Raw genomic sequence first — 10,483 nt, forward strand, 5'->3', positions numbered from 1 at the left:
GTGTCTCCAGGGCCACGGCCAGGCTGGGCTTGCCTGCCTGTGTTGAGACGCTGCTGGTGTGCACTTGACTTCTGTTCGTCTTTCCAGATCCATTTTCCCTCCTCCCTGCCCTGCTTTCTGCCTTGGAAGCAGAGCCCCTTGGACCCACCCCTGGGTGCCTTGGTCCCTGGGAGGAGGGGCACAGGCAGTTGCGTCTGCAGCTCACCACCGCTCCTTTGCAGGCTTCTGCACACTCTCTCCCGCTGCTCCCAGCCCAGGATTCTGGGGTTCCCCACTTCCCCTTCCCTTCAACTTACCCCTAGCTTTGTCATCCGTGTCTCTGTAAACACACACCCCTCCAGTTATCCTAACAAGATCCTTTTTTCCCACCGGGACACGGACACTAGTGCCCGATGAGTAAGTCAAACCTGAGCTTGCATCTGCCCTCTTTTCTCAGGCAAAAGACATGAGAAAGTTACTTGCCCCCTCTAAGCCTGGTTAACATCTGTAAAATGGGAACAGTGATGCCCACCCACTGCATTGTGAAATAACCTGCATCGAACACCTAGTAGTTGCTTTGTCAGTGCCTATTTCTTTGCTTATAAAAATCGTAAGTTTAGGAGAACCACAAACAGCAAAGGATATGAAATAAAAGAATACAAGGTAGACCTGAGTCGTTGTCAAACCCAAGATTTACATACTTCTGCCAGTGTGACTCCAGCCAGGTGGTGCTATTTGACATAGGACTCCTCTGTCCTGGGTGAAGGAAAGCCCTGCTCAGAAGTCCGTTCACAGCGGGCTTCAGGCATGGGGCACGGATGGCCCCTCTACATCCTGCAGGCTCCCCAGGTCCTCAGTGCTTCTGCTCATGCTGACACGTGCATTCTGCAGACATTTGCTGGATCACCTCCTGGGTGCCAGGCTCTGTGCTAGGTCCTGGGAATGAGAGGTGAGTCAGACACAGCATGCACCTTAAGATGCTTACGACTAACTGGTAAACAGGTCCTAAATCATTAACTTTGATCAAATGCCATCAAGCACAAAAGCAAAAATGATTAATTCTGCTGTATGTATGTGTGTATGTTTTAAGAGAGAAGGGTCTAGGACACTCTAGACCTCCTCCAGGGTCTTGAAAGATGAGCTTCCCAAAGAATAGAGAAGAGCTCTGCAGCATGTGCGGAGGCTTGGAGGCAGGAGAGTACAGGGGACACATGTTCCACAGTGGCTGGAGTGTCTTCCAAGTCCCGAGAGCAGAAGGATTTTCTGTTGGGCAGCAAGCACCTGAAAACCACTCTGAGAGATCTGGCTTTGATTTAGGAGACAAAGGAGAAGTAGCAAAAATTCTTCAACCTAAGCATTTTGGAAAGAAAACTCTGGCAAGAACTCTATGCATTTTTTTGTAATCAACTGCACTCCGACAGTCAGGCCCTACCCCACTGGTTAGACGGAAGACGGACTCACAGCCATCACGGAGACTTCCCCTTTCGTGGCCCCCAGGATGATGGGCTGTCCCCAGAGTCTTGCACTAAGACAAATCTCTAGGGGACCCCACATAGCCATCCCCTTGAAGGCTGTCCCCCTCCCCTCGGACTGCCACGGAGTGGAGTGGGGCCCACGTCACTGGCTCAACTCACTGGCCAGAGACCACATCCCAGACCGGAAGGTCAACTCTCTCTTGTCCCTCTTTGGCCCTTAGAGCATTTTTCCTCTTTCCCATCACCCTCTTCCCGGATCCACAAACTAATCTGCCATAAGCACTTGCAAAATACAGGAGGAACCATAGACTTTGAGCAGTTTTTGTTTATACTGTCCTGCAAAACCTCCCTAAGGCATGGAAATAAGGGCCTGACAACTTGCTTGAAAAGTGGGAGAAGAAAAATCCAGAGAGGACAAACACAGACGGGTACATCCACGAAGTGGGCATTTTGAAAGGCCTTCGATACTCATTATTAAGTAGAACACTCCACATTCTGAGGCTGCGTATACTGTAGTAATTGTCCAAATAATTTGGTCCCCCAAGCACTTTTGGCAAAAATCATCCAGATAACTGAGACAATGTCAGGAACATTTAGCTCGAAATTTATTTATTTATTTATTTTAGCTCAAAATTTAGAACAAATTCCTAATAGTCACACCCCACATAGTCGCTACTAGACAGTGAACTTCTTCAGGGCAGAACTGCCAACTGTAACAGTCTTGAATTTCAGAGTCTGATTTTCATCTCTGAGTTACAGAACTGAGAGCAAATTATTTTAATCCCTTGAGCCCTTTCTCTCATCAGGAAAATAGGCTCACCTTTCGGCATTGTGAGGCCACAGTCTGTAACAGGACTTGGCAGGGAGTAGGCACTAACTAAGTGCTGACTGAAGGAGTGGATTGATGGAAGGACGTATGGACAGACAGACAGATGGACATCTAAGCCCTTTGATGTACTTTTTCAATCATGACACCGCTGGCTCTGCATCTTGGAATAACATCTAAGCATTTTGTGAGCTCTTAGTTAGGTGTAACTTCTAAACTAGGATCTAAACTGGGGTCTCTGTCTTGCCTATGCAGATTATTGCACATAAAAAGAAATACTGAGGGTGGAGCGAAAGGAGGTGGGGGTCAATTACCTCTTTATCAGGTGTAAGGACAGCACATTCTTCCATTCATTAGCACCCACTTGTGCCTGCCAAGAGAAAGCCAATCAGCTGCCATTGGCCTGGGGCACAAATAGAAGAGGTGACCCAGAGACAGAAGACCGGGTGCAGCAATGGAGAGAGCCAAGGAAGAAAGTTGAGACCTCCTGACCTCCAGGAAGGGACTTGCTCTCCTGGCCTCAGAGATATAGAGACGTGACCCCCACTGGCCCTTTTAGGGTACTCTGAAGAAGCTGGCAAATCACAAGGTAGCTTTTGAAGGCAATGAAGTACTTCTCCGAAGTGGCAGAGAAGCAAACCTACCCAACGTACTGGTCGGGCAGGCAGTGTGATTGCTCTAAGCAAGGAGTGGTCACCTCCAGGGCCCACAGGTGGGTGAGTGTAACAAGAGAGGTACACAGTGAGGGAACCGCTGTGATAAACAGCATAGCCTAAACACAGCAGCTCCCAGGTTATCGGGTTTTCCATTTTTTCAAATAAGCCTAAAATTTGGGTAGATATGTGAAATCTCCCAATTTTATTTTTTATTTTTTAAAGATTTTATTTATTTATTCATGAAAGACAGAGAGATATATATATAGAGAGAGAGAGGCAGAGACACAGGCAGAGGAGAAGCAGGCTCCATGCAAAGAGCCCGATGTAGGCCTCGATCCTGGGACCCTAGGATCATGCCCTGGGCTGAAGGCAGGCGCTAAACCACTGGGCCACCAAGGGATTCAAAATCTCCCAATTTTAAATGTGGACTATGAATTCAGAATTTATCAAGACACTATGTAGATCAAATAAAACATGTCTGAAGGCCATAAGGGGCCCTCAGACTGCCAGTGTCTCAATGGAATCCTAAATCCAGGCATGAGGCAAGAGTGGCACATGAAGGGTCAAAGCCAGAATCATTATCAGGAATCATAGGGGAAGATGGCAGACACCTGGTAAAGAGAGCACCACAATCCGGAGCCAAGTTTGAAATTAGCAATGTACACGAGAGAGTAGGTGATGAGGCGTTGGGGGGAGCTTTTGTGGGGGATGACTTAATTCTGGCAAACCCTGCCTGGTTGGCGAGAAGCTGCGCCCACACTGCACGTTTCCATTTCCAGTTGCCCTGCAGGGTAGTCACATCCACGGCCCTGTGTGGGGAGCAATGGCAGTAATCACGTTGCTGTTAACATCATTATACACAATGTAATGATGATCATCTTTATGTATTTACATTTTATCATTTTTCTATTTTCTGAGAATCCATATTCAGGAGTGAAATTATTGTTGCATCTGACTTCTACTCTAAATTGATTTCCAAAAGGAAATGCTTAATCATTTCATGTTTATTCACTTGTTACGCTTCCTTACATTTTCCAGCTCTCTTGTAATTCGTTTGGAGGTCACATGACTAATTCTGGCCAGTGGGCTTTGCGCGGAAATGATACTTAAGAGAAGCTGTGTTAAAAAAAAGAGAGAGAGACTGTGTTAAAAAAAAAAAAAAGAGAGAGAGAGCGAGAGAGGCCGTGTTTTCCACACCGCCTTTCTATCTGTCAAGTGATGCTAAAACCCATACATTGAGACAATACCATAGACCCCTGAGTCACCAGATGGAGAGGACCCACAACAGCCACCGGGCTTTGCATAAGTGAGGAATAAGCTTTTGTGTTAAGCCAGTGAGATTTTCTTTTTTTTTAATATTTAATTTATTCACGAGAGACACAAAGAGAGAGAGAAGCAGAGACAGGCAGAAGGAGAAGCAGGCTCCATGCAGGGAGCCCGAAGCAGGACTCGATCCCCGGGCCTCCAGGATCACGCCCTGGACAGAAGGCGGTGCTAAGCCGCTGAGCCACCCAGGCTGCCCAAGCCAGTGAGATGTTCATGTTACTCGTTAGAGCAGCATGGAGTAATCCTAATTAATATATATACCACTTTATAATGGCATCAGTAACAAGTGTAAACATCATTTCTACTGTATCTCTAATATTTAGCATTACCAGTGAAAACATTTATTTTAGCTTATTTAAGAGATGAAGAATTATTTCTTTTGTTTAATTTTGCATCTCTGAGCTCATTTGTAAGGTCGAATATGATTCATGTGTATTCACTTGTTATAATTCCTATGCTATGAATTATCAATTACTATTTGATATCACCTGATTCTGTTGATTTAAATGCTTTTATTATTTTTTAAAGTCTAGATGAGGCTTTTGTATGATAAACTGCCTTTGTCAATAAAATTAATTGAACATATTTTCCAGTGCATTTTTTGTCTTTTTATTTTGTTTTTCATTTTAATGACAGTTAAAATTGTTTGAGTTAAATCAGTTGTACTTTTACCTGTGAACTTTTTCTATTACTTTTAAATTTAAAAACTCTCCACAGTCTAATAAATGCTTAACTCAATTTTTTATAATTATTTTTTTAAGATTTATTTGTTTGTTAAAAAAAAAAAAAAAAAAAAAAAAAAAAAAAAAAAAGATTTATTTGTTTGTTTATGAAAGACAGAGAGAGAGAGAGGCAGAGACACAGGCAGAGGGAGAAGCAGGCTCCATGTTTTGGAGTCTGATGTGGGACTCGATCCCGCGACCCCACCATCACGCCCTGGGCCGAAGGCAGGCACTAAACCGCTGAGCCACCCAGGAATCCCCCTTAACTCAAATTTTTAACTCTTTATAATATTTGAAAATAAATCCATCTTGAATTTATTTTGGTTCAATAAAAAAATGATGACCTAAATAGTACTCCAGTACAAAATGTCAATCAGTTATCCCACACTTGTAATATAGGTCCTTTTTCCAAATTAACTTATAATGCCCATTTTATCAAATATTTAATGTAAATGTAAAAGACTATTTCTCTGTTATCCTATTCCATTGATGTATTTACTGCTGAATCAATACCACAAAGTTTAAATTGTTGTAACTTCACAGTGTGATTTAATGCCAGGAAGAGCTAACCAGCATCACTCTCTGCTCTCATGCTACCTTTTTCAGAATCATCTTTCATATTCCTGTTTTAGCTCTTTCGTCATGTGAGATTTTGAATTCTTTTTTGTCATATTCCCTGAAAAACATCCTGTATATATACTTCATTGGAATTTTATAGCAACAGTCTATTAATGGGAAAAGATGAAATATTCATGATACTTGATCTCTTGTTTAAGAATATAGTACATCTTGGGCAGCCCGGGTGGCTCAGCAGTTTAGCGCTGCTTTCAGCCCAGGGTGTGATCCTGGAGACCCGAGATCGAGTCCCGCATGGGGCTCGAGTCCTGCGTTGGGCTCCTTGCATGGAGCCTGCTTCTCCCTCTGCCTGTGAATCTGCCTCTTTCTCTCTCCATGTCTGTCATGAATGAATATATAAATTTTTTTTTAAAAAAAGAATATAGTACATCTTGCCATTTGCTTAAGTCATCTTTGTACTTCTTTATATCATTTTGTAATTCTATTTATATAGACTGAAGTCTAAACAAATATACGTTTAAATTATGATATAAATAGGGACCCCTGGGTGGCTCAGCAGTTGAGCATCTACCTTCACTCAGGGCATGATCCTGGGGTCCTGGGATCAAATCCTGGATCAGGCTCCCCTCTGCTTGTGTCTCTGCCTCTCTGTGTGTCTCTCATAAATAAATAAATAAAATCTATAAAAAAATAATAAATAACATAAATAAAACTTTATGCATTTGAAGGAGAGAGAAATTAATCAGTGTGGGTGACCCTGCCCGTCATCTGCTCACTGAGCACATTGCCCAGAGAAATGGGGGATCAGCCTCAGATTCTGGTACTTTCCCTAATGCCATCCCCTCGAGGTTCTGGGTATTATGCTAGGCTTATGTCAACTATACAAGATTTTAGCTAAGAGCTCAATTTGTGGTCTCACTCCTATGTAAAAGGTGCTTCCACCTGAGTTCCCAAGCACCTGTGATTGAGTTTATTACGTAGTTTGTATTTTTTGTTCTCAGGAGATCTTTAATAATAAGATCCTGTCTCTTTCTTAATAATCTTTACCTTTTTTATTATAAAAGAAACAGTTGTTCTTTATATAAAACTTGTAAATATAGGTTATCAACAAAGAAATTAAATATTAGTAGAAAAATGGCATACTAGGAAGCTTCAGGCTCTCATTCCCCCATAGAAACATTTTTTTTTTTTTTTTTTTAACAACCAGTGAGCAGCCAAAGTGACTTTATAGGGGCTCTGGAAAACAGTCAAAGGTTAACAGCATTCAAACCAATTTCCAATCAAGAAAATCCATGTTCAAAATGGTAGGAAATGTTGTGACATGTTTACTGATCCTTGTCCCATTTCATCCCCAGTGTGGAGAAGTCTTGGACTGAAGGAGGTAGCAGCCCAGCTCCCAGTGCCCTCCCTTGAACCAGAGGGAGCAAAGCAAACTTTATTTGCCATGTTATAACCTGTCCGGGAGCTGCCTGAAGGACTGGTCTCTGTTCTGCCTAACTTGTAGCTTCATGGGAAAAAGTGGCATAGCTTGCATCTCAAGCTGGGAAATATGGCAAAAAGCAGTGGCCATAGTTATAAAAACTGCAGGTGCCTGAGCACCAGAGGCATCAGCAAAACATTTAAGGTCCTGAGGAGAAGCTGAAGTGAAGCTCTTTTGGAAACTAAGACATTCAAAAACAATCAATTCCCTGTGTATTCATGGGAGTTCGAAAAGCCACATACAGGTCCAGATAAGACCGTATTCAGAAAAGATTTGTAAAGATCTTAACCCTTTACCTTGGGTTGATTCTAAGATTCAAAGTATATCCTGCTAACAAGCAGAGGAATTCTCCAGCACATAGCCAATCTGCAAAGACTTACTTTTTAAGTAAGTGACTATTTTATTTTTATTTTTTTAAGATTTTATTTTTAAATAATCTCTACATCCAATGTGAGGTTTGAACTCACAACCCCAAAATCAAGAGTCTCATGCTTTACCAATTGAGCCAGCCAGGCACCCCAGTGACTATTTTTCAAATACCCAATTCCCCCCCCCAAAAAAATAAACTAAATAAAAATGAAATAAGGTATACAAAGAAATAGAAAAACATGTCTCATTCAAAGGAACAAAATATATCTCCAGAAACCATCCCGGAGGAAACACAGACATCAGACTTCTACACAAAGACTTTTTTAAAAAAATTGTCTTCAAATATCCTCAAAGAGCTAAATCACAAAGCAGCAAAAACCAAAGAATATTTTTAAAATGATACCTGAATAAAATGAGAATTTCCTTTTTTTTTAAAATGAGAATTTCCACAAAAACATCAACAGCAGAAGGAAAGCTGGAAAATTCACAAATGTATGGAAATTAAAAATACATTCCTAAACAACAAGTGAGCTTTGCGCAGTGGCAGTATCGTAGCCAATGAGGTTTATCCGAGGCGCGATTATTGCTAATTGAAAACTAAACAAGTGAGTCAAAGAAGAAATCATAAGGGAAATTAGAGTTAAACAAAATTAAAAATCCAGTTTGTCAGTATATTAACTTCCTATTGCTCTAACAAATCACCACAAATTTAGTAGCTTAAAACTATCCAAGTTTATTATCTCACAGTTCTGAGACAGAAGCTCAAAAATGAGTCACACTGGACTAGGCTCAAGGTATTAGCAGGGCTGCCTTCCTTCTGGAGGCTCTAAGGGACAATCTGTTTGCTTTCCTTTTCCAGCTCATATAGGGGAACTTATTCTCTTGACTCATGGTCCCTTCCTCCATCCTCAGAGGTAGCAGTGTAACACCTCCAGATCTCTCTCTCTCTCTCTCTGACTCCTCTGCCTTCTTCTTATAAAGACTCTTGGGACTACTTTGGGCCTGCCCAGATAATTCAGGATAATCTCCCCATCTCAAGATCCCTAACTTAATCAGGTCTACAAATCCCTTTTGTCGTGCAATGAAACACAGTCATAGTCACAGGGTTTGGGGATTAGGATGTGGACATCTTTGGTGGGACCATCCTGGGGGCAGACTCTAGAACATCTCTATCACCCCAGAAAGTTCTACTGGACAACACTGATGGAGAGTTCAGAATCTTTTTTTTTTTCTTTTTTTTTTTTAGTTCAGAATCTTTAACTAGTGACTTAACTTCTTTGTGTCTTATTTCCTCCTCTGCAGAATAACAGGACTCAGCGTAGGGCTGTTATAACAGCAGAGGAATTAATTGTGCTAAGCCGCGTGCAGGACTCACAATGTGCCAGGCACTGATCCAACCACTTTACATATTTTACTTTATGTAATCTTCGCAACAACCCTATGAAGCAGATGAATGATTATCATTTCCATGTTATAGATAAGGAAACTGAGACACAAGCGGTCAAGTACCTTGCACAAGACCACGCAGCCAGCGGGAAGCAGTGCATTGCAATGTATCATATGCTTCCCACTACCTAGAGTCCTACGTCTAATCCGCCCAATGACCCTGCAAGGTCAGTCCCATTACCCACAGGAACACTGAGACTAGGCTGGATACCTGAATAGGCTACATAACTTGCTGAAGGTCACACACACGGTGTGATTTGTGGTAAGATGCAAACTCATTGCTCCACCCACCTCGCCTCTGGACAGACAGAGATCCTGGGGACTAAGGGCAATGGAGGATCAGGGCCAGGGGGCCCTCCCACCCACCCAAGGGCTCATGTTTCTGAGCCTGGAGTGGGGAGCACAGCGTAGCTTCCTCACCAGGATGATAAAGGACAATGGGAAGAGACCAAAGTTGGAAGGTGCAAATGATTTTCAGAGGCTTTAATAAAAACATGGGCTTTGAAGTTAGGAAAGAAAACAGCTCCATAACAGCCAAATTAAGACCCACAGGTTGCATATAAGGCAGGAGTGATCTGAGGAGCCCTAATTTAAAGAGCAGCTTGGCTGTCTGCTGGAAGCTTCGAGCGAGGCCAGCCCTCTCTCTGGCTCTCCCCCGTGACGCCCTCCCCCAGCATTCAGGGACATGCTCTCACCATGATGGATGGTTCAAGTAGGCCTGGAAAGAGAGCTCGGCCTGAAAGGAGAGCTCAGATAGTCCACAGGACAAAACTTCCATTTGCCTTGTGAAACAATAGCAATAACGTATTTTCTCGTGCAGAAATCATTTATGTAGCACCCACTGTCCTGAGCCCTTCTTGGACTATTCCTCCCTGACTTACCCCCCACCTCCTCTCTGCACACTTCTCCTACGCACCCTGAGCTCTGGCTAGCCTAACTTCCATCACGCCCATGCTTTCCCTTCTACCTGAAACACCCTCCCCTACCTTATCCGGGAAACTCCTACCCAGACTTTAAAACCTCAGCTCCAAATGACCTCCTGAGTCACGAGCCTTCCTCTGTGCCTCACCCCGGCCTCGGCCCCTTCTGCATCTTTCTATCTTTATACTTAGGTTGTATCATACAGTGTCTTCTCTGCCCCACCAGACCTGCAGCTCCTTGACTCTGGAGGCTGTATTCTATTGATCTTTGGATTGCACGACCGAACACAGGGGAATCTCTGCACATTGGTAAGTGAACGGGGAATACAACGATAAGGGGCAGGTTTAGTCTGGTAGAGGAGGTATGAGATGCATACAAGTAACCATACCACAGGGCAAAGTTCCCTGGAAATATGAATGAGCTACCTAGAGAACTGTGGGATTCCGGGGCATGAGCCAGTTATCTGAGCCTCGAGAATAAGCAAAGGATACTCGTGAATGAAGCCACAGAGGTGAAGCAGAATTTCCCCAAATATTTCAGCTTTCTAGCAGTTGGTGGGATGTTAGGATCTCCATTCTTATAGTACAAGGGCGGGCACAGCTTTGACAGCCGGGATGTACACATCCTTTCAGGAAGTGTGGTCATGTTGGAGTCTAGAGACGAAGGCATCCTGGTGCTGGGAGAGAGGGGAGGATGACATTTAAGGG

At 43.2% G+C, this 10,483-nt stretch overlaps 1 pseudogene; it reads left to right on the top strand.

Annotated features, from left to right (window-relative positions):
• Nucleotides 1-7,938: 7,938 nt before the first annotated feature.
• LOC119867666 lies at nucleotides 7,939-8,062 on the top strand (annotated as a pseudogene).
• The last annotated feature ends 2,421 nt before the right edge of the window (nucleotides 8,063-10,483 follow it).

Source organism: Canis lupus, chromosome 14 (genome assembly GCF_011100685.1).
Source record: "Canis lupus familiaris isolate Mischka breed German Shepherd chromosome 14, alternate assembly UU_Cfam_GSD_1.0, whole genome shotgun sequence".
Lineage (NCBI taxonomy): Eukaryota > Metazoa > Chordata > Mammalia > Carnivora > Canidae > Canis > Canis lupus.